The 21,531-nt window shown below is 44.1% G+C and overlaps 1 protein-coding gene across 16 annotated transcripts in view; it reads left to right on the top strand.

Annotated features, from left to right (window-relative positions):
* TNS3 (tensin 3) overlaps window positions 1-21,531 on the top strand; it is a 571,451-nt gene that overhangs the window by 169,390 nt on the left and 380,530 nt on the right. For 2 of the 16 annotated variants that reach the window (XM_059728569.1, XM_059728567.1), the window contains exon 1: window positions 8,328-8,473. The exons of 13 other annotated variants lie outside the window; for them this stretch is intronic. The gene's annotated coding sequence lies outside the window, so the exon portion shown is untranslated. Of the gene's footprint in view, window positions 1-8,050; window positions 8,183-8,327; window positions 8,474-21,531 lie in introns of those variants that run through there. One more of the 16 variants, XM_059728566.1, reaches the window with a different exon arrangement.

The following is a 21,531-nucleotide window of genomic DNA, read 5'->3' as shown; positions in this document are numbered from 1 at the left end:
CCCATCCATCACATTTTGCCCACCAGCCCAGGGGCTCCAACTGCAAGGAGAAGCTATGCAGGATGCCAGACTCAGCCAGGGACAGTAGTAGGCAGCTCCTCCTTTCAGCACCTGTTCCTGGCCAGAAGAAGACATATGCGGGAGCGGGGATTAGGCAGAGAGCAGAAGTGCCTGAAAGAGGGGATCTGATTATTGCTGCTGCCCCCAACTGACCATGGCACTCAATGCTGCCACTCACAGAAGCCCCAACTGGAGCAGGACAGGAGCGACTCTTGGGCCCTCACTCCCTCCCAAGTCAGCTGGAACAATTGTGGGGGCAGCAGGCCCCCTCTTTCTGCAGCTAGAGGGCAAATCCTACTGGAGAATGGAAGGGGGAAATTGGAGCGGGGGGGGGAGGGAAGGGAAGAGGAAATGTCTATGCTACAGTGGATGGGGTGAAGAGAGTTGTGTGGAGGGAGTCTTACTTCTTTCAGGGACTTGAAGTCCCCATCATCTGCTGCTGTATCACAGTCTGTCTTGTTGGGGAAGGGGGGAGACGTGCAGGGCTGCAATTAATCCTGAGGAGCTGATAGCATCTCCTGTACCACTCCTTTCAAATTCTTAGATCTGTCCTTGCTCCAGTACACACAGAATCATAGAGAAGCAGGGTTGAAAGGGACCTCCAGAGGTTATCTAGTCCAACCCTGTGCCTGAGGCAAGATCATCCATAACCAAAATACCTTATAAAATCCATCATCTAAACTCTGCATAAGACTACCCCTTAATCTCTTTTTCTGCAAACTAAACATGCCTAGTTCTCTCAGCTTTTCCTTGCATGCCTTGCCTGCCAAATCTTTTATCAACTTTTTCATGTATCTGAATCTTCTCCAGTTTCTCTGCATCCTTCTCACAATGCAGAACTGAGCATACTACTCCAACTGAGGCGTAACCAGCGCTGAGTAGAATAGCACTATCACTTCCTACATCTTGTATGCAGTACTTACTAAGGCATCCCAGAACTGCATTTTTTGTTGAGTACATGGCATTGCAGACTCATGATGAACATGTGATCCTCCAAAACACCCAAATCCTTCTCAGGAAAATTATTGCCTAGTCAATTCTCCCCCAGCCTATATTATTATTATGTTTAGGCTTTGTTCCTTGGGTATGGCTCCTTACATTTGTCTCTGTTGAATTTAATTTTCTTTCATTTTCTGTTTTTGTTGTTTGCAAACTTGAGCCATATCATTGCTATTCCCTCACCCAAGTCATTAATAAAAACATTAAATAAGACTAGGCCCTGCCTCAAAGAACTTACTTGAGCGTTCCTGCCATTCTGATACCGATTCATAGCCCATTGCTTGTATTTATTCAGCCAATATATATCCACTGAACAGTAACTCTAGCCTACATTTCCCTGGTTTACTTCAAGAATGTTATGCTGGTCAGTATCAAAAGCCCTACTAACACCAAAGTATATTATTTCCACTGTATTCCCTTTATTCACCAAATTAGTTATCCTGTCAGAGGAGAAAAGCAAGTTGTTTGGCATGATGTGTTCCTAACAAACCCATGTTGATTACTAGTGATCACCTCTTCCTCTTCCAGATGTCTAGAAATCAATTGTTTTAAAATTTGTTCCAGTATCTTCCCAGGTGTTGAAGTCAGGCTGAACAGTCTACAATTTCCCAGGTCTTCCACCTTTCCCTGGTTAAAAATGGACACTGTGGCAGCTGACAGATGTGGAACCCCCCCCCCAACCAAACCATTCTTTACAGTAAGAAGCAGCCTGCCAGTTCGACCCGGCTCTGCAGCGTTTGATTAGATCAAGTGCTTCAGTGGGACTTTTTTGCACTCTTATCTAATGGCTGATTCAATCAGCTATTAGACAAAAGCACCAAAAAAGACCCACTAAGGGATCAGATCTATACAGATTTTGGGTGAGATGGGTCCAACTAATGCAATGCCTCTTCTGGGCATGTGCTGGGCTCAGCATGGAAGTGTGTCAAGTTTAAAGTGCTGGGTTTATTTTTGCAGGTTTTTTTGGTTTTTTGCAAGAATCTTATGTTACCTGTTTTCCAGGTTTTATAGTTGACAGCTGAGGTCCCAGACTTAACAAATTTCACTGCATGATATTGTAAATGTACAAACAGTTGTGTGCTGATTCTTTAGTGGCAAGACATGTCTTGGTCCTTATATCCTTCTGTTTGTATGGGCAAAGAGTGTCACTTGTGATCAGATCCAGATGGTAGCTTTTCACACACACTGTTGTGCCAACAGAAGGAATCGAGCACTTTACTTGCTGAGAAATTCATGTGTGTGTGTGTGAGAGAGAGAGAGAGAGAGAGAGAGAGAGAGATTCCCACTGAAGTCCTGTGAGAGGATCTGGTTTAAATCTGGGAAGGGAAGGTAAAGGGCTGCAAAAGCAGTGCTTTTCTTTAATTTCTCCCTGCTCTCCTGACAATCTCCCCAACACTGTCACTGTAGCCATTTACATCACCCACCATCTCAGAACACTGCTGGAAAACACCTTATGTGGGGGTTTTTCTGTTTGCTTATGTCTGGTTGCTGCACTTATCAGCACCTCAGAGGGTATTGTGCAGCCTTTAAATTTTAACTTGGCAGCTGCTTTCTAATTCCAACATTTCCCAATATAGTTCTCTAATTTCTCTTCAATGTTTTTATTTTTATTTCTTTGAAGATAAGCAAAATAAGGAAGAGTTGCAAGGTGTTAGAGAGTACCAAAATGTTATACCAGATAACAGAAGTTAACAGGAAAACTGTTGCAATATATGGCACTAAACCTTATATTACAAGTATACTTAGGATATTTGTAGTGTCATATAGACAGTCTCCTTCTGAGGATGCATACATATGGCATGATATCTATGAGGTAATTTACCCTCAATTTCATTTTATAGTAATTTTTCTACCCAGAATCAGCTCTCCCAAGCTGATGCTATTACAATACCTGGCCTCTAGATTGTGGGAGAGCCAATTTGCACTGAGGAGAAGGCCACCTGAGGATGAAATTGACCACAGGACTATAAGCTACTATAATTTACAATATAACTTGCAACAAAGTAGATTTCTGCTTTATTTTCTCCCTTTACATGGGACAGAATGCCCTACACCAGCAGAACTCCACGCCTTTTGTATTTGCTCTATTTTTACTATGGAGTGCAGCTAGTTTACTCCATATTAAATGTGTTGTATGCTGTATGCCAGCAACATAGATATAGATAGATAAAGATATTATATCATCTATACATTCCTTAGACTGTAGTGTGCCAGACAGACATACTCTTAGCCTGCTATTCTAACAAAGTAACAACATATAAATTAAAAAATAATAGTAAATTTGCTGCCCCATCTATGTAATCTTTATTACAAATCTAAATACCAAATATTGATAAAACTGATTATCCAAAACATTTTTCAGTATGGCAAAGATAGAAGTAGCAAGTGAATTTATCATCTGGAAAGGTCCCAGGGTTGTCATATTGACCCTCTTACATCTTAGAAAACTTTGGGTATTGTTCCAGTTGATAGGTTTGATTGATATGTTGCTATGTTTTGGTACAGTTAGTGGATTTAATGCGAGTCGGAAAATTGGCACTGTGGGTTGATTCTCAGAATAATTAACAGGTTAAACAGTTGCTGGCTTAAAATGTGAACATGTGCAGTGGTGGACTAACGTCCAAAACTGGCATATGCAAATGGCAACTCTAGAAACATTGCATGTGAGTTATTAATTATCATATATACAGCATTGTAAATGTAGAAATGCATTAATTTTGCTCAAAACTGAAAGAAAGTAATGACGTCCATTTGGCACAAAATGCTGCATTTGCAGGTATGTTATTCACTTAATTTTAAGATGTGGTTTCCCTCCATTTAACATGGCAAAAAAGCCTCTCATCTTAAAATTGAGTATGAATGTGGTAGGGATTGGTTTGGGACAGGCAGCTGCTGTGGCTCAGGCTCTATCCCCTACCCAGGGTTGGGGCCATAGTTGCTGCTGCTGCTTTCCCCCTTCCCCCCAATCGCCTCTGCACCCTGTCACTCCCCTTTGCAGCCTTGTCTCCCCATCTCCTCCCCTCTGCACCCCCATCTGCCCCTCTCCCTCACCCCCACTTACCTTTCCTCTGGCCATGTCCATGCTGAAGCCTGGGGCACTGAGTATGGCTCCAGCCTGGCCTGTAGCAGCAGCATGTAGCCTGCAGGGCTGCTACAGGGCTGGGCTGGGGCTGTGTTTTGCTTTTAGTAACTCAGGCTAACACAGGAATGGGGCCTGTTGGTGCATTGCAGAGGTGGGGAGGGGAGGGAAGGGGAACACAGGCTGAGGGGAAGGGGGTCCCAAGGCTGTGAGGGGGGCAAGCAGGGGACAGAGGTAGCAGGGGGGCAGGCACAAGCAGGGGACAAGCTGCTTGACCTCCCCACACTGCCTACCTCCCCACCGGCTGCCTCCCTGCAGTGGTGGTGGTGGCGGGGGGGGGATGAATTATAAGAAATGTATACGTTTTACATGTATAGAATCTAATTATTGTGGGGGGGGGTCATCTTAAAGGCAGGGTCATCTGAGATTCATGTAAATATGGTATGTGTTGCCAATAGAGAACATACATGTCATTTCAGTACTTTCTTCCATTGATTGCTTTAAAATAATTTTGTGACCTGGAGTCCAGAATACACATGCAAGTATTTCTCATTATATAGGAAGGAGGGATTTGTTTAGATTAACCTATCCTCTGAGATTTATCTCTAACCTTAACTCTTCCTCAATAGTGGCATTTCTCCTCTTCCAACAGAGTTTGGGAATTGTCTAACTTGTAGACAATTCTAAGTGTTCCAAGGCCTTGGATCACACTTTCCTCTGATTCATAGGCGACCGGTAGAGGGTGGCAAGCGGGGCACATGTCCCCCTGACAGCCCCATCCCTGCCACTGATGCCACTGGCAGCTTCCGTGGGTGCTTGCTAGTCCGTCCCCACCACCAATGCTGCTGGCAGGTGCTCACCAGTCCATCCCCGCCGCTGTTGTCGGTGGCGGCTTCTGCGGGTCCTTGCCAGCCTTGTCTCTGCCAGCGGCTTCTGCGGGTCCTTGCCAGCCCCATCCCTGCCATCAACACTGGCTTCTATGGGTGCTCGCCAGCCCCATCTCTGCCGCCATCTCCGGCTTCTGTGGGTGCCCCCCCCCCCCCCCCCCCCCCGACTCAGGAGGCACCAGTTGCTCATGTTCTGATTTGTTCAGAGTTCAATGAAGTTAAGAGATTTTTGGCAACCCAGATCTTTAAGTTAGCATCTTCCTGCCTGGGGGGAGAAGCTTCACAGCCTGCATATCTGGGAAGTCAATGAAAATTCTGGCAGTGATCGCAGCCTGTTTATATATCTGCAGAATGCCCCCTAGAATATAGGGTGTTATTTGCTGGGATGAGGGAGGAGGATGCTTTTGTAGCAAGGTAGGTTAGAAAGAATAAAAGATTAATCTAGTGCTTTGATATCTTTCCAGGTTGCTTTTGTATTTCTGTGGGCTTGTCTATATTGCCTCAGTGGTAGGTCCTAGGGAGGATGGGACTGAGCGTGCCTTACTCACACTCCATTCACTCAAGTCCGTTGCCACACTCCAGACATAGAAGTTTGCCAGTCAGGCTCCTCTGGACTTGTCCCCAGTGTCTGCTCTCAAGGCTGCTGGAGAGTAGCTGCTGAGGACAAGTTCAGAAAAGCCTCACTGATGAACTTCTGGGTCAGAAGTGCACCAGCAGACTTAGGTAGGTGAGACATGAGCAGGCTTGTTCAGCCCCATCATTCCTAAGGCCAGGTGCAGATGCTGTGTAGAGAAGCCTTATGAAGCATCTCTATTCCCAAATGCTCCTTTATTTTAAAATTCCCAGTTAAGCACGTAAATACATCCTTTAGATTTTTAGATTTGGTGTCCCAGCCAGAGGACTTGCCCATTGAAGGTTTGTGACATTGATATCACACCAAAATGAGAGTGTTGCAGGAGGACTTGCTGAAAGACCTGTGGTGCTATAGCTGGTGACTGATGGACAGTGAGTCTGAAATGTTGGCTAGCTGGGGACTTGAAAATGCAGTGATCTGGGAACATCCCTACTGGTATCATTTCTACTGACTGCTTTTAATATTTCTGAGCACTCCAGAGTTTTTATTCTTAAGCCTCATAGTGTAGAGCAGTCAAATACAATCACTCCCTTTTACAAATAAGATAACATAAGAGTTTCTGCAAAATCACTTCAGGAAAATCTGGATACAGAATCCAGATGCTGAATGTAACAGACCTTAAAGTTCTCCTGTTCGGTCCTGCTACCTCTCAGAATGAATGCGCTAAAACTATGGACTTAACCTGCCGCAGCCACTGCTCTAATTGCTAAACCACAAAGTCCTCCACAAATGGAAACTGTGTAAGCCACTGGTAAAGTGCATGGCAAATCTTGCTCTAGTGACTGGCCTACAATTATAGCTATGTTGATGGCTAACACTGCTTCTCCCCTCTGCCTGACCATGGTGCAGTCTGGGCAAAGCTCTGTGGGCTGGCTTTGGCCTACAGGTTATATAAGTCACTTACCCCTAATTTACGGGATTTCTGGTTTACTTTGATACTCTACTTGCTTTTTAAGGGTTTTGTTTTTCTTTGTTCCCTTGTTTTATAAATGATTTTGTTCTCTTACTGTAAGCTGTACTGAGCCTTTATTGGGAAAGACAGCATATAAATCAAAGAAATCAATAAGTAAATACTTCCTTTCACTCAAGTACCACAGACCTGCGCTTAAGTTCATTAAAGGTGAGGAGAGAGAGTTATTCTTGCAAAATGCTATTCAATAGGACATAAACTCTCAACAACATAGACAGTAATACGTATTACTTTTAACGTTGTTTAAACTTCTAAACATGTGTGTACAGTGGCACAAGATGCATCAGTAGCACATGAGATGACACCACTTAATTTATTTGTGAATGTTTTGCAACTAATGCCCTAATATCAGACCTGATTTGATTTTTATAATCACTTTCCCAGTACATTTATTCATGGAAATGTCCATGGCTAAGATGAGATAAGTAGTTTTGGTTATATAAGGTGACCATCAATTCTTCCAGTATGAAACTTCACACTGAACATGGCAACTGCACTAATACAATAATAATTTAGAAGATTTTGCCTCTTTGCATTTTAAGCAGAGTTGAATAAATAGTTGAAATCTGGTGAAAAACAAAAGCAAACTCAGTGACACTCTAGAAACATCTAATGCTAAAATATAACACTTAATATAGTGTTAGTATTGTGTGTGCATGTATGTGCACTTTACATGTTCCACTTTGTGGTTTTACATGTTCACACACCCACAGCATGCTATTTTAGTTACACAATGAAAAATATCCCCATACTTTTATATACACGTGCTCGCACACACATAGTCATATACATGAGTGCACGTACACATGCATATGCTATGTATTATGGCTCAGGTTGCACCAACTTGAGGTAAGGTTGAGTTAAAGAGAGTTTAGAATATAAGGCTTAAGTTTTACTTTCTCTCTATGTTCTCTTGACCTAAAAAAATGTGACGGCTAGTTAGTTTTAGTCCCGAAGTTACCCTGCTGTTGAAAATGCTTGTGAGAAAAGCATTAAAAATACTAGGATTACAGAACTAAAAACAAGAAGTCCGAAGCCATGGATTCATTCAACTAGGCCCCCTTTTTGGTAGATCTTCTCAAACTTCAGCACTCCAAAATCGAGACAAGGAAGAAGTTGTTTCAGGAATGAAAAAGTTGTTAAATGCACCTGCATTCACCCAGGGATTTTTGAAAAAAACCCGATTCGTAGCTCTCTGTACAGAAACCTTGGCCGTGCTTGAGCTCAGCGCCTCCCTGGCCGGTGGAAATGAAAGCTTGGGCTGGCTGCAGTATCTCCCAGCTGAACGTTTGAGCTTGGGAGCAGTAACTTTCAACCTTTTTTAAGACGAGAGGCACTGCTCGGGAAATGCCAGCTCTTCGTTTTCGCTCCTTTTCTTTTTTTTTTTTTAACGACAGAAAAGTAGCAGCGCGGTTCTCCTGTGGCAAAGACGTCGGCGAGCAAAGCCGCAGCGGGCTTGACACCGGTTGCGGTCGGCGGGGCGGGGCGGAGCTGGCCCTCGGCCACGTGGGTGCACCTGGCTGGGATCGCTGCCCGGCGCGCGGGCCCGCAAGGTGAGCGCCGGGAGGCGGCGGGGCCGGGCCTGCGCCCTGCTCGGGACCCGCGGGGCTTTTGTTTCTCACGGGGCCCGGGGGCAGCAGCGGGACGGGGCGCCGGCAGGTAAGGGCCGGCGGAGCCCGCCCGACTCCCACACGCCTGTTGCGAGCGGGCCGCAGCCGCCTCCTGGCGGGGCCTCAGCTGCGCCGGAGGGAGGGGATCCGGAGCTGGCCGCCGGCGCTCGCGTGGAGGAGGCGGGAGCCCTGCTTGGCTGCGGGGGTGCCCGTGCTCGGCGCTGTCCGGGAGAGGTAGGGCCGGGCTGCCAGAGCCGGGGCAGCACGTGGCGGTGCGCGGCGCCAGCCTTTGTTCGCGGGGCGCTGCTGGGGCCGGTCCCGGGGCGGCGGGGAGCGAGGGGCCGGGCGGGAGCGCCTCTCCTCTGCGCGGGGGGGCGGGGGTTGTGGCACCTGCCCCGGGGTCGTCCCTGCTCCCCTGCGCTGCTCTTCCCCGCAGGCGCCGCGCGGCCCTGGGGGTGTCGGCGGAGCCGCTAGCCGGGCTCGTGCCGGGTGGTCCGAGGCGCGGCTTGCTGCAGAGGGAGTGGGGGGTGTTAAGGATGCGAAGTGCACATCTGGGCAGCTGCCCCCGGGGACGGGGAGCCGAGGCGGCGCCGGGCCAGTGCAGCCGCGGGGGTCGTGCGAGTAGGTCCCAGTCCCATGTGAAGGGCGAGGCGGGGGCCGGGCACGTTTCGGACCAGGCCGCTCTTGCTAACCACGGAGTAGTTTGTCAACGGGGTGTGTGCTTCCCTCGCCGCCCCCCCCCGTGTCCGTGGGCGAGGGGACCAGTGAGAAAAATCACTTTTCACAGGGTTGATCCCTAGGCTTGGTGAATGGCGCTGGTTGCAGTTGAGTTGGATTTTACAACCGAAGCTTTGACAAGTGAAAATTGAAGCATGGAAGCACCTGTAGGACACTTCATATTGAGCTGGGGTTCTGGGCTGACACTGTTACAGCTTCATTTGTCCTGTGCTGAGAGGGAGGTGGGGAGCAGTCCAGTTCCAGAAAGAATTGGTCCTTTTTTCGTGTAAAAGGACCTCAGTCTCAAGCTGCTTGACAGCAATCCCAGACTATAAATAAGATGTAACACGTATGTTAAGTAAGATTGCATTGTACGTTTAAGTAAGTTTTGGCTGACCTTAGTTCTGGAGCCTCCATGCCATGAATGGAGAGATGCTCTCCCGTTCACGTGTTTGTTTTGAGTTGTGAGAAATTATGACTCCCTTAGATATTTCCAAGCCTAGGATTAAGTGATGATTATAGCACTTTATTCCATTCAAAATACTGCTTTGTATTTTGAATACTGTTTGGATGTTTAGCAGTTGGTTATTTTTCTGTTTTCAGGAGTGCTTGGAAGTGGTCGTCATTACATTTGTAGAATCCGTGTTTAGCTTTTACAAGGCACGCACTCAACCACAGTCAGAGGCAGAATAATGGTAGCTGTGAAGCATGTAATTTATTTGAAATTTGGTAGGAAACTTTTGGCTGGTGCTAAACACTGTAACTGGCCATTGTCCCATCTTGTAATTTTCAAAAGGAACCACTATTGAAAATTTGTCATATTTGTTGTATACTTCAGTCTTTTGTATAGTACCCCAAACTGCTTCCATTTGGCCCAGTGAGCTTTTTGTCAGTGAATTCATTTGGAGCAGGATCCTTTCAGAATTTGGATTTATAGTCCACCCTATAACTTGGACTATTGGTGGTTTTTAATATTAAGTGGTTAGAAAGCATTTGCTTGTTACTGTTTTGTTGTATATGGAAAGCAATCACATTTAATAGCTAGTGCTTAATGGAATACATATCAGTTCTTTGATTTGCTTAGGTAAAAGTGCTGGAGAAGGAACAGTTCATTCCCAGGAGCTTTCCACAGGTTAAATTAAACACACGTTTGGTTTTCCTAATACATATGCATCTGCCGCAATTACTTAAAAGTAGAAAGGCCCCAAATAGTTTGGCTCATGCACATTCCACCTAAGTGCGTTAATATGCTTCTTGTATTCTTTCCCAACTAAATGTCAGCAAAAGAGTAATTTTTAAGGACACTGTTAAATTAGCAGTACATAATCTGACCTTTTTCCCAGTCACTTTGGCACGTTGCATTATCAGGACATGGATGAAGCTGGACACTCTGGGTTGTATATTTTTCCTGAGTCTGTGTTGCTTGCTGGGTGACCTTGGATGGTATTCCATTCCTTAGCATTTTTGTTTTGTTTTGATCAAGATTGAATATCACTCTGAAAGATCTGTTGTAGTTTAATCTCAAGTCGTAGCGCTTAGTTGCAGGTGTCTATGTAATGCGGGAGAGCAGGGTAGATAATCACAATAGTCTCCTTTGGTTTTAAAATTCCATGGGAATCGCTTCATCTCTTTGTGTTTAAGGTTCCTCAACTGTAAAATGCAGCTAATAACATTAATGTCACAGAACTAGTGAGCTAACAATTAAAAAATGTTTTCAGATCACTGAGTAAATACATTGTTAGTCTACTTCTTTGTGTATTTTCCAAACAAAAAGCATATGTGCTCTTTAACAAAAGATAAATAAAATAGTGATGAGCCCTGCAATTACAAAAGAAATCTACTGAAGGGAAAACAAATCTAGGAAAATGTGTACATTTAAGTGAATCAGTTTAGACATCACAGAATGTTATTTCTGTTAGAACAGAATTGTGCATCTGCTTTTATAAGGACTACTGGGCAGGGAGATCCAGGGCTTTGTATTGGGCCCAAGGACTCTCATTTCATACTGATTTCAAGGAGGGGGTGGATTTTGCCTGAGTTTCAGTGGCCAAATCAAGCTGTTAGTTGCAGGATGGAGAGTCCCCTCATCCTCATTCATAACCTTGAAATGAAAGGTTGATTTGCCCTCAAACATTTGCTGCATACACACCCTGACACCTGTTGGTGAAGAGATAGGGCTGGGGTTCAGGTCTGTGTTTTGTTGATTGTGCCATTGCTGTGGGGGATACTTGAAGATACTGAAGTCCTCCAGTCCTAAATTTGGCTACATATTGGAGAGTGACATCTTTTGCACCCCAGCTTTGCTACTGGAAATTAGTATTCTTTGGAGTTGTGACTGATGCATTGTTTTGTAGATCACCAGCACCGGGTCTTTATGATGTCAAGAATACAATGTATCCTATTTGGCAGCATGACTTTTGCACCTTTTTTTCCCTCCAGAATTAAGTTGGTTAGAATATGGACCACTAGCTTCCATTCCCAACTCTGACACTGACTCGCTGTATAGGCAGAGGGGGACATGTAACTTGCTAAGTGAGCCTGGTAGAATTTACCTACCTCATAAAAATGGCTTGAGAATGACTTAATGTTTGGAATTAACCTTTGGGGTTTTGAGTGGCATGGGACACATTCTATTCTTTCTCATCTGGGAACATCAGGCCTGGAGCCAGCCAGCTTCACTGGGTAAATGAGGCCTGACAGGCATTTGGGGTGGGAGGACAGGAATAGAGGGGTCTGTGCGTATTGCCATAGTGTGATGTATTCCAGGAAAGGCAGCATGTGGCCAGTGGTTCTGTGACTCTGTGTCTCCACTGGTGTAACATCCTGGTAGATGGGAGGGGAGGCTTGATGACCACACATCTTGAAAGCCATTTCTGTTCCCCACAGAAATACCCCTCTCACCCATGGAGTTGTGCAGCTGGATCAGGATTTGCTATAAATTAAATTAGTAAAGAAAGGAAGTGATGTGGCCTGAAACTCTCAAGGCTGATAAATAATGGGTAGTCAGCATTCCCTAAGTGTGGTCTGTACTTGTCTAAGACTGAAAAATGAGTTACGTTTTGGCACCCTAGAGAATGATTTCTTACACCTGGGGATGAAGGCTTCTCCTGCCCCTCTTTTTAGTATCCCATGTCAGGAACATACTTCCATGAATCCATTGAGGCCTTTAAAAATAATCATTCAGTCCAGCCTATATAACTGCAACATAAACACAATGTGCTGTACATGGTAAATTAGGGACTGGATTAACTCAGATTATCTTTATGACAGTATGGGCAGGTCTGCAGCAATAATCACTTAAATGGTATGGTAATAGATTGATATGTTTAAAGTGCATTTTTCCATGCTTGGTAATCCATCTCCTTTGTATGTGCATTTCACAACGTAGCTTTGCTTTCAAGGTTGCAAATTTTATGCATAGGATCAATCTTGAAAAGTACACTCTTAGCTGGATTTATACACTCTCTCTGGGTTCAGTGGGAGGGTTTCTCCTCTGTGCTTGATGTAGTAGGACATAATTTCCATGGCCTGCAGGGTCTATTGTAGGGATATGTTGTTGATAGGGAATTAGCATTGCCTTTCTTCACCGGGACCAGGCCTTTACTTTTCTTTTCTGCCCCAGCTGCTATCTGATTATCCCCAGGGTGCAGACCTATGTGATAACAGGATGGAGGTAATGAATTGCTCAAGGCTTAAGGTGACAGATTGATTTGCAGTGATAAGCTAATGGACAGGTGTGTTGATGCAGGCTGCTTGCAGTCCACCTCCCCTGGCAAAGATCTGAGGAATTAAGCAGAAGCAGAGACAGTGGAAGGGAGGATGCTATTATGGTTTAGTTTGTGCCTTTGTAGTTCCGTAAACTATATGGACACTCTTTTTAGCTTGGGGGATGGCAGAAAAGGAAGTTTAATCTATTTAGGAATGTATTTCTCTGCAACCTTAGGGGAGGGAGAAAGAACGAACAGTGATGTATGGAGAGCATATATCTAGGGGGTGCTTTGCCATACTTCTAACCTTTCTTTCATTCTTGCATGGATTTACTAGGAGACAAGATGGATGTGGAACATCCAAGCACTAACCAAATGCTGTGCAAACCAAATTAATGTACATGATTGGGGTGCCTTTTTACCAAGGAAGTGGATCATGGATCATGCACAGTGTGCTGATTCATACAGTAAAAAGGCAGGGTAGGTATGCAGAGAAAACAGAGCAGTAATGACTCTCCTGAAAACACGCCTGTTGGGCTGTTTGGCATATCTTCAATTAACAAAACGTTTATATTTTGCTTCAAGATAGTGGTTTTAATTTGGACAGTTTGCTTTGTGAAACATATGCTGCAGACATAGTGAGCAGTCAACTCTTCCTTCTCTTTTACTTGAAAAAAATTAAACTATGCATACAGTTTCTATTGGTTCATTTTCTCCCCATTATACTGTTTTACCTTTGCTCCTCCCAGCCAAGAAAAAAAAAAAAAAGTAAAATAATTAGCAGACTCAGTTTTGCTGGCCAGCCCCTGCCCCACTCCCTCCCTCACTGTGGGAGGCCTCGATCTGCTCCCCCGCACATTCCCTACCCATGCCCCTTCCCCAAGCTGCCAGGCTGCATTCCTGGCCGCATGCATGTTGCAGCTGCGTGCATGTATGCAGCATTTATTGGTGACATTATCAGCCAATAAAGCTGATTGCCAATAATGTTAATTTTCCTGCTGGTGTCAATCCAATATGCAAATGATATATTGGTGCACCTGTACGTAATACAATCATTCTAGAAAAATACTTTTTTTTTTAACTCAGAGGGACTATGCATACATCTGTCTTAAAAATTAACTATATTCTTAGCTTTGCAATTTATTCTACACTAATTACAGTGGAATATTTTTAATAGAAAATTGTTGTTTATTCTGCTTGAGGGCAATTAAATGGAGGGCATTTAATTTTTGTTTCTTATTAAAACATGGTTAGCCAAGTTCATCTGCTAACTTCAGTAGTGACTTGAACTTTTTCTCAAATGCTCTTTTAAAAGGTAAGTCTTCCATTAATAGTAAAAATAGGTGCATGTTGTGCCCTGCTGCATCCAGAAAGGCCGTTTTTACATGTCAAGGGATTTCTTGCTCATTAGTGATGAAAGTTTCTTAAAAGATAAGTGATTGGTGTATTTTATGTTCTCTTCGTATTTAAACCAGATTTAGAATCTGATCTGTTTTTAGTAGTTCTATACATTTTAAGGCCAGAAGGGACAGTCTTTATACGTAGTTTGACATTCTGCATAAAACAGACCATTGAACCTCACTCAGTCATTTCTGTATCAAGTCATAACTGCTGTCTGTACTAAAGCAGATCTTTTAGAAAAGACATCCTGTTTTGATTTAAAGACCTAGTTATGGACTTAATCTAGGAGGGCGTACTGAAATATTCGTGTAACGTGCGTTAGTTTGCTGAAGTAGATCTGTTCATGTGCTTAAATGTACATGCTTTTAGCCTCTTGTTGAACAGGGGCTGTATTTATTTATGGACTTTGGGTAAGTGGCGTTCCATGCCAATATACTTAAAAATTATATTTCTGGATTTTATGTTATAAGTATGCCACAAAGGTAGTCTCAGTGGTGGAAAGTCATGTGAAAAGTCCACTTACTAGCTTACCAGTTGGGTATTTTCCAATCCCTTAAATGGTGCTCAGATTTGTTAGTCTTTATTTTTAGTTGAATTATTTTTAACTATATAACAATATGATGCTTCATTGGTTGCTGATAAAATAACTCACTGATTAGGCCAATTGTGAGCAAAGGTTATGGATAATATTATTATTGATATCTATCACATTTATGTGTGTGTGTGTGTGTGTGTGTGTGTGAAATTCACTGCTTGTGATATAGCTTATCTATGACCACCTACCCCCTGCCACTGTTATCCTTATCTTTCCTCTCCTATTACCTCTGTTGTTATCTACACTTGTGTCTTGTGAAGTTAAATCATAAATCTTTCACAAAAGAGACCATCTTCTCCCATGTATTCATGCAGCACCCAATGCAATGGGATGTTCTTCTGATTTTGAAGTCTTTGGAGACTGCTATAATCTAAATACTACTAACACCATGGTGACAAGGAATGAGCAAAGGGCTTTTTATACATACTTGCATCCAGTAAGGTTGCTCCACTTGGCTGTCACCTGGCTGAAAGGGGAGAGGGAAGAGGTGAGCCTATCTTTGTCTTAGCCCATCTTATGGAGAGATTGAGCAACCGGAATGGTTGTGCTTACTAAAGGCCCGGCCTTTCCATGGAGAAATACCAGCTTCAATGCAGTTTAAGTTCAGGATGTGATCAGAGAGACTTGTTTTAGCAGAACCAGTAGCCCAGAGGTTAGCACAGATGACTGCCCTAACCAAAAGGCTAGTGGTCTCCAGCCTTTTTAAGTAGGGGATCACCATTGGCATTTAAAAGCAACCCAAGATCTACTGTGCGCTGCTGCCACTCCACCCCGCCAGTCCAGCAGGTTAGCCTTTGGGGGGAGAGAATGGGGGGGGGGGGGGGGGCAGATTGAGGCAGAAGGAGAAAAAAATTATTTGGGGGCGTGCCTCCTCCGCACAGTAAGTCCTACTCGGCTCCATTCAACCTACCCCTGCTCCTGCCTCTGTGGCACTGTCCCTCACCGTGGGGGGCCTCAAGTTAGCCCCTGCCCCTTCCCTCCCCAGTGGACTGACTTGCTGGGTTGGGGCATGTGTGTGCATGCACGTGGGCATTCAGCTCCCCTACCCCAGCCTTGGATTGACTCCAAGAGGCTCCAAGATCTACCAGTGGATCAAGATCTGTCAATTGGTGACCACTGCAGTAGGCTATAGTGTCAAGGTCTCTTTCCTTTTGGAGCTGTTAGGCAAACAATTCAAGATTAATTAGGCCAAATAGAGTGACTATAGCCATCATTGGGGCACTCCACTGGGATTTGAACAAAAGGCAGAGCAGGGGCTTGAACTTTGGTATCTCGTATGCTTGGAGTACGCTGCAGCCTCTGAGCTAAGCAGACAGTCGTCTTTTTTTTTTTTCCTCCTCACCCTGTGAATAATTTTTCATTCAAAGCAAATTACCTTCATCAGAAAAGACTGGGCGGTGACTTGCACCAGAATGCCAAAGAGCCTAGTGGCTAGGACCTTTGTGTAGTACATTTATGCAAATTGAGTAAATTAGGACCCTTGCACTGACCAGTGGATGATTTTTTGCTGGGTTTCTGTCTTGCACTGTTTTGTCATGAAAGAACATTGTCAGGTCTGGTTTCCTTCCCATGTGTACAGAGGGAACCATTTGAAATCTTGAAAATGTGCATGACATGGCAGAATACTTGTGTTGGTGCCTTGGAGGACTTTGGGGCTGCATGCCAGTTCACGGGTGAGACTGCGCTCAAAGGCTGCAGTTTAGCTAGAACACAGAAACAGTTTTTTTTCCTGGTGTGCTAGTACCTGAGTGTGAATTTCACCTGTGGAACAGAGTGGGGCCAAAGGAAACAAGCTTACATCAGCAGTGCATGTACAGGCCACAGATATGGTCCATACTTTTAAATAACTAGGTGAAAGCAATAGGTTGTGACAGGACACTTGCCTAACAGATGTCAGAATCCTGAATAGCTAGTATAAGAACAAACTGTACCTTATCTGTCATGTTTTTTTAGGCCCGAGATGATAAGAACTCACAATTCCTTCACTGCACACATTGGTACATCTCAGCCTGCAATGGACATCTTTAATTCAAATGCATTTTGTTTCAGACTGTTGACAGGTTTTTTGCCAGATAATGGTACAGTATCGCATAATAAAATATCATCAGAGAACATCATTTGTCTAGATTTCAGTAACAAACTGTTCCCTTTGGGTCTGTTGAATGAGTTGTTATTTAATTTTAATTCATAAATACAGATCCAGTTGCTACGGATAAGTAAGCCAGGCAGTGGAACTTGTCTATCTCTGCAATTGTTTGTTGCTGTTGACTTAAATGACTAAATATTAAAATCATAGTTGAAAAACTCAGAAAATACTTCTTTTGAATGCAAGCTACCTCTTCCCACTGTTTTAACAATCAGTGTTTCCTAATATTTGCATGTTTTCCAATGAGTGTTATCTCCCGTTGGCAACCATAAAAAAGCAGTAATCATTCAGTTTATTATTGTGGACCCTGTGCCTTCAGAATTGTTTTTATTCTCCTGGTAGTGTGACTTGACTTTGCTTTAGGAGGCCAAAGTGCAGGTGCCATATGACATACTTCGGGATGGGTGGGGAGAATTCCATTGACTTCAGTAGGTGTTCTGGCTGAGTTAGATCTGCAAGATCAAGCTGTTGGGTGAATGGGTCTTCACTGATGGGCTGCATGGCTTTAGTATGTGCATGTGTTGACTGATGCCTCTCATTCCTCATCCCTTCCATATTCAGACTTAACTGAATAAACTGCTTACTCTAAAACTAGAAGTACCTGAATTTTGCTCATGTCACTGAGCTACTGCAATTTGATTGTGGCCTGGAGAAGTAAAATTGCATCTTTCAGTTGTCAATGACATGCCTGTTTCTCATCTGTAGATACTTCCTTGATCCATAAATTAAAATGGGCAAGAAAATATTGATGGATCACATGTTATGATTGTTGAAAGACATGACTCAGTTAAAAAAAAATGGTAATTCTAAAGACCTCTCTGTCCTGTGTGTATTTGTTGTGTTGCAGGTGTTCTCTTTCAGCAGGTGCTCTCAGCTGCATTACTCCAGGTCCTCTCCAGATGTTTCACTTCATTTTGAAGGCCTTTTTATGTTCTGTATGTTAATGACATGAATGTCCCTCTTTCATGTTGGTGTTTTGTTACTCACTGTCTCTTCTATATGGTAACCACTTTAAAACGTTTTGTGAACTTCTTGCCTTTGCCAGTCCTTTGTTTGGCTGGTATTGCCTTGGAGCCTAACCCTGTAAACATTTACCTACATCTGAAGGTCCATTGACATGCTTCCTACATTTAGAATCATCTTTGACCAAACTGGCCATGAAGTTTAAAACACCTGCCAGTAGAAAAACCCTGATAGTTTAAATATTGATCTTTCTAAGCCTTTACCAGCAACTTTCGTGGTTGACATTGAACTTCAGTCTTTCTAAATGCTAGTGTGGTAACGAGAGATTTTAGAAATGTATGGTACTGAGGTCCTGTGCCCGACTACCAACAGATATAAGTTGTTGGTAATGTTGGGACAATAATCATGAAAATTCCCACAGTGCACTGTGTCCACACTAGTCAGTTTCTTTTGATTGTTTTTTTTTCGTATCCATTCTGTACTGCCAGCCACCATGTGCGTTTTTATTTTTGTCTCAATACTTTATCTCCAAATTTCCTATTATAGGTCCTTGAAGCAGTACCTTGTGAAAGACTTTGAAAGGGACCTTAGTAGAATTGTGGGTGAAGTGATCAAATTCCTTTATTCAGTGACACATTTCTCTATTCATATTTTTTTCCAAGTGTCAGAAATCCACGGGTTCTCTGCAAGTCTGGCACATGCATAAGTTTCCCCTCCCCTCCTCAATGGAGGTGGAAGATAAAAATGTAGGTTAGTGCCTCATTAGGTTCCTGAAGCTCCAAAATTTCATTTGATTCTTCATGTACTGTTTTCACCAGAAATTTTCAAGAAAAAATTATTTTTCTGAATTTTTTTTTTTTACCAAATCTCATAGTCATAATATATTATCAATATATTGGATTGGGTTGGATTAGAAAATGGGTTTTATTCTATGGGAATTTTTGCCTTTTTGGTGAAATCAAAAATTGTTGGTGAGAACCAAGATGTTCTGACTTTAGAATCCCTTTGTGATACTGCATGGGAGCTATAGTTTATGTACCTACTGATTACTTCTTCCTCCTTGGACTGGGCTTTGTGCACAGACTGCTACTGCCTGCATACGCCATGCTCTTCTATCTTGCACAATCACTGCAGTGCATGATGGGATATTCAGTCCAACTAGAGAATGGAGCCCATGAGAGCACATAGGTCAATAGAACTACCACTTTGTTGAACTACAGTAGCAGCTTCTGTTTCTAGATTCCTCTTGTGTTTGTTTTGGTTAATTTGATAGTGAATTTTTTTGCACAAAACAGAGACTTTTTGTGAAAAATGTGAAAAATGCAGTGCTCTATTAAAAAATCAATGGAAATGTATTGATCCAGCTGTATACACAGAACACAAAATGCAGGAAGTCCAAGTGCATCCTGTAGAGGGCAGTAAGATGCATTGACAGTGACCAGCTTCACATACTTTCTTGGTAAGCCAAAACTTTCCCTCAAATTTATTTGAAGTTCAGCAAAGTTCAAATAACCAGTTTCTTACCATGTTTTGGATGTATTGAACCTGTGTCTGCTCTTACTGAAGTTGAGGGTAAAACTCCTCCTGTTGACCCAAAGGGAGTAGGTTCAACCCTGTAAATACACTTACCCTCCATAAGGTTCCAAACACATCATGGCACAGCTGTGAAGTCTTGTTATTTCATTGTTTTTTTCTCCCTATTTAGAATCTAAATGTCATCCTTGTCATCTTGTAAGTTACTGATCTTAGGGTTTGAACCTAAAGGATGGGTCCCCACATGCAGGTGCATACACTTGTAGAGGCACAAATAGCCACGGGGTACAAAGCAGCAGCACAAATTTACGCCATCGCCCATGCCTGCATGGACGCTTCAGTGCACAGCAAATTGTCCAAAGGAGTGCTGGCTCCAGCAGTGTGCCACTGACATGTGCTTTGCACCGCCTTTTCCCCTGGAGTGTTTTTTTTTTTTTTTTTGCTACCGGGATTTCCAGGTAGCAAATGTTGCCACTGCACTGCAAATTTGCAGCACAGCATACATTTTTACGTTCCCTGCATGCAGTTTGTGGCACCACAAACTGCATGCTCCTGCATGTGGGGACCCGCCCAAGGAGTCTTGACTCTCTGGCTCAGACTGTAGTTTAAAACAGAGTTGTCAAACACCCAGCCTTTGGGGCCTCTCTATGTCCAGTCGTGACTGGTGGACCACCAGAAGTTGTGGGGCATAGCCTGCCACAGAATTTGGGGGCCTTTGGCTCTGCTGGCCATGGCTATTAGTGGTGAGCTTGTCTAGTCACCCCAGCCTTGGACCAGTGCTATACACCCAGACCTCCTCCTTTGGATTATTTGCTGTCTCTGCCACTGCCTTCAGACTCCTTGCCATCACTGCTGCTGCTTTGTGGTGCCCATGGCAGCTGCCCCAATGCCCTGGGCTGAATCTGGCCTGTGAAGAGTCCTTCCCTGCAGATGTGGCCTGGGGCACCTGGTGAGTTTGACACCTTTGTCTTATTAGAGATTGTGTTTTGCTCTGTAGGAAAGTGGGATGCAGAAAAAACCTGTGAAAACTGCAAGTGCTGAATGAAAATACCCATGATAATAGTCCAGTTTCTTATTTTGAATAATGGTTTGAAAAAAGTAGCTGATAGGCAGCTGAAGGAGCACTTTGCCAGAAGGAAATGACAGCTAATTAGAACATTAGTGATAGTTGGCTTTGAATGACTCATTAAGTCTAATGTGGCATCTTTTCATCCTTGGCTAAGTTATATTAAAATTTAATGTAAGTTTCATTACATTATTACATTAATATAAATTATAGTAATTTTAATTATATTAAAATTTAATGTAATGAAGTCCCTGCCCTTGCCCTGGAAGTACTCCTTTTGGGAAGGGGGTTTGCCATCTTGGAACCAGAAAAAAACCCCCAAATTATATACCAAAAATCCTAACATCCACAATCACATATTTTAATTTTATTTAAAGATTTTTATTTTTGGCCTGATTTGTGTGTGTTTCCATCATGTGTATATATAAAGGTGATTGCATAATAGCTCAGAATAAAGTCTTAATCTTGTATATTGTGGGGGGGGTAGGGTATAGGTGGGTATAGGAGTTTGTCGGGGGGTGTTTGTGGGGATATGTGGGTGGGTATTGTGTTTGTGGGATGTGTGGAGGGGGAGGGTGGCTGGGGGGTGTCTGTGGTGAGGTGTGTGTGCGTGGGTAGTAGTGAGTGGGGCTTCCCCCAGAGACCCATGGGTGTATGTAGGGGGGAATATGTGTGGACAGGGGTGTGGGGGGTGCAGTGTTGGTGGGGTGTGTGATTGTGTGGGGGAGAGTGTGGGGTTTGCGGGGGAGGGTTTATGGGTATGGTGGGGGGTATGCATGGGAGCCCCCTGTGTGTGCCCCCCTGAGCCAGTCAACACCCACCCCGCAACATCCTGGAGCCCGTGCACCCTGTGGCACCTCCTCACTACTGCGAGCAGTGCTCAGCCCCGGCCTGCACAGGGCCTGCTTGGGACTGACCCCTGGCAGGAGCAGATCAGCCAGATGCACATACAGTCCTGACCTGGCCTCCATGCCTGCTCTGTACCACCTGTCTGTGGTGCGTCCTGCCACCCCTTGGGCATGCAGTGGGTCTGGGGTGGCTCTGTGCTGACCTGCCTTTCTAGGCAGCTGCTGGCCCCAGCCCCGTGGTACTGGCAGGAACCCACCCGTGCTTGCTGCAGACTTGCCTGCTCATGCTGAACAGCTGCAGCAACAGCAGTGCCGG

This window comes from Alligator mississippiensis, chromosome 5, assembly GCF_030867095.1.
Source record: "Alligator mississippiensis isolate rAllMis1 chromosome 5, rAllMis1, whole genome shotgun sequence".
In the NCBI taxonomy this organism is placed as follows: Eukaryota; Metazoa; Chordata; order Crocodylia; family Alligatoridae; genus Alligator; species Alligator mississippiensis.
This window is presented reverse-complemented; position numbering and strand designations above follow the sequence as displayed.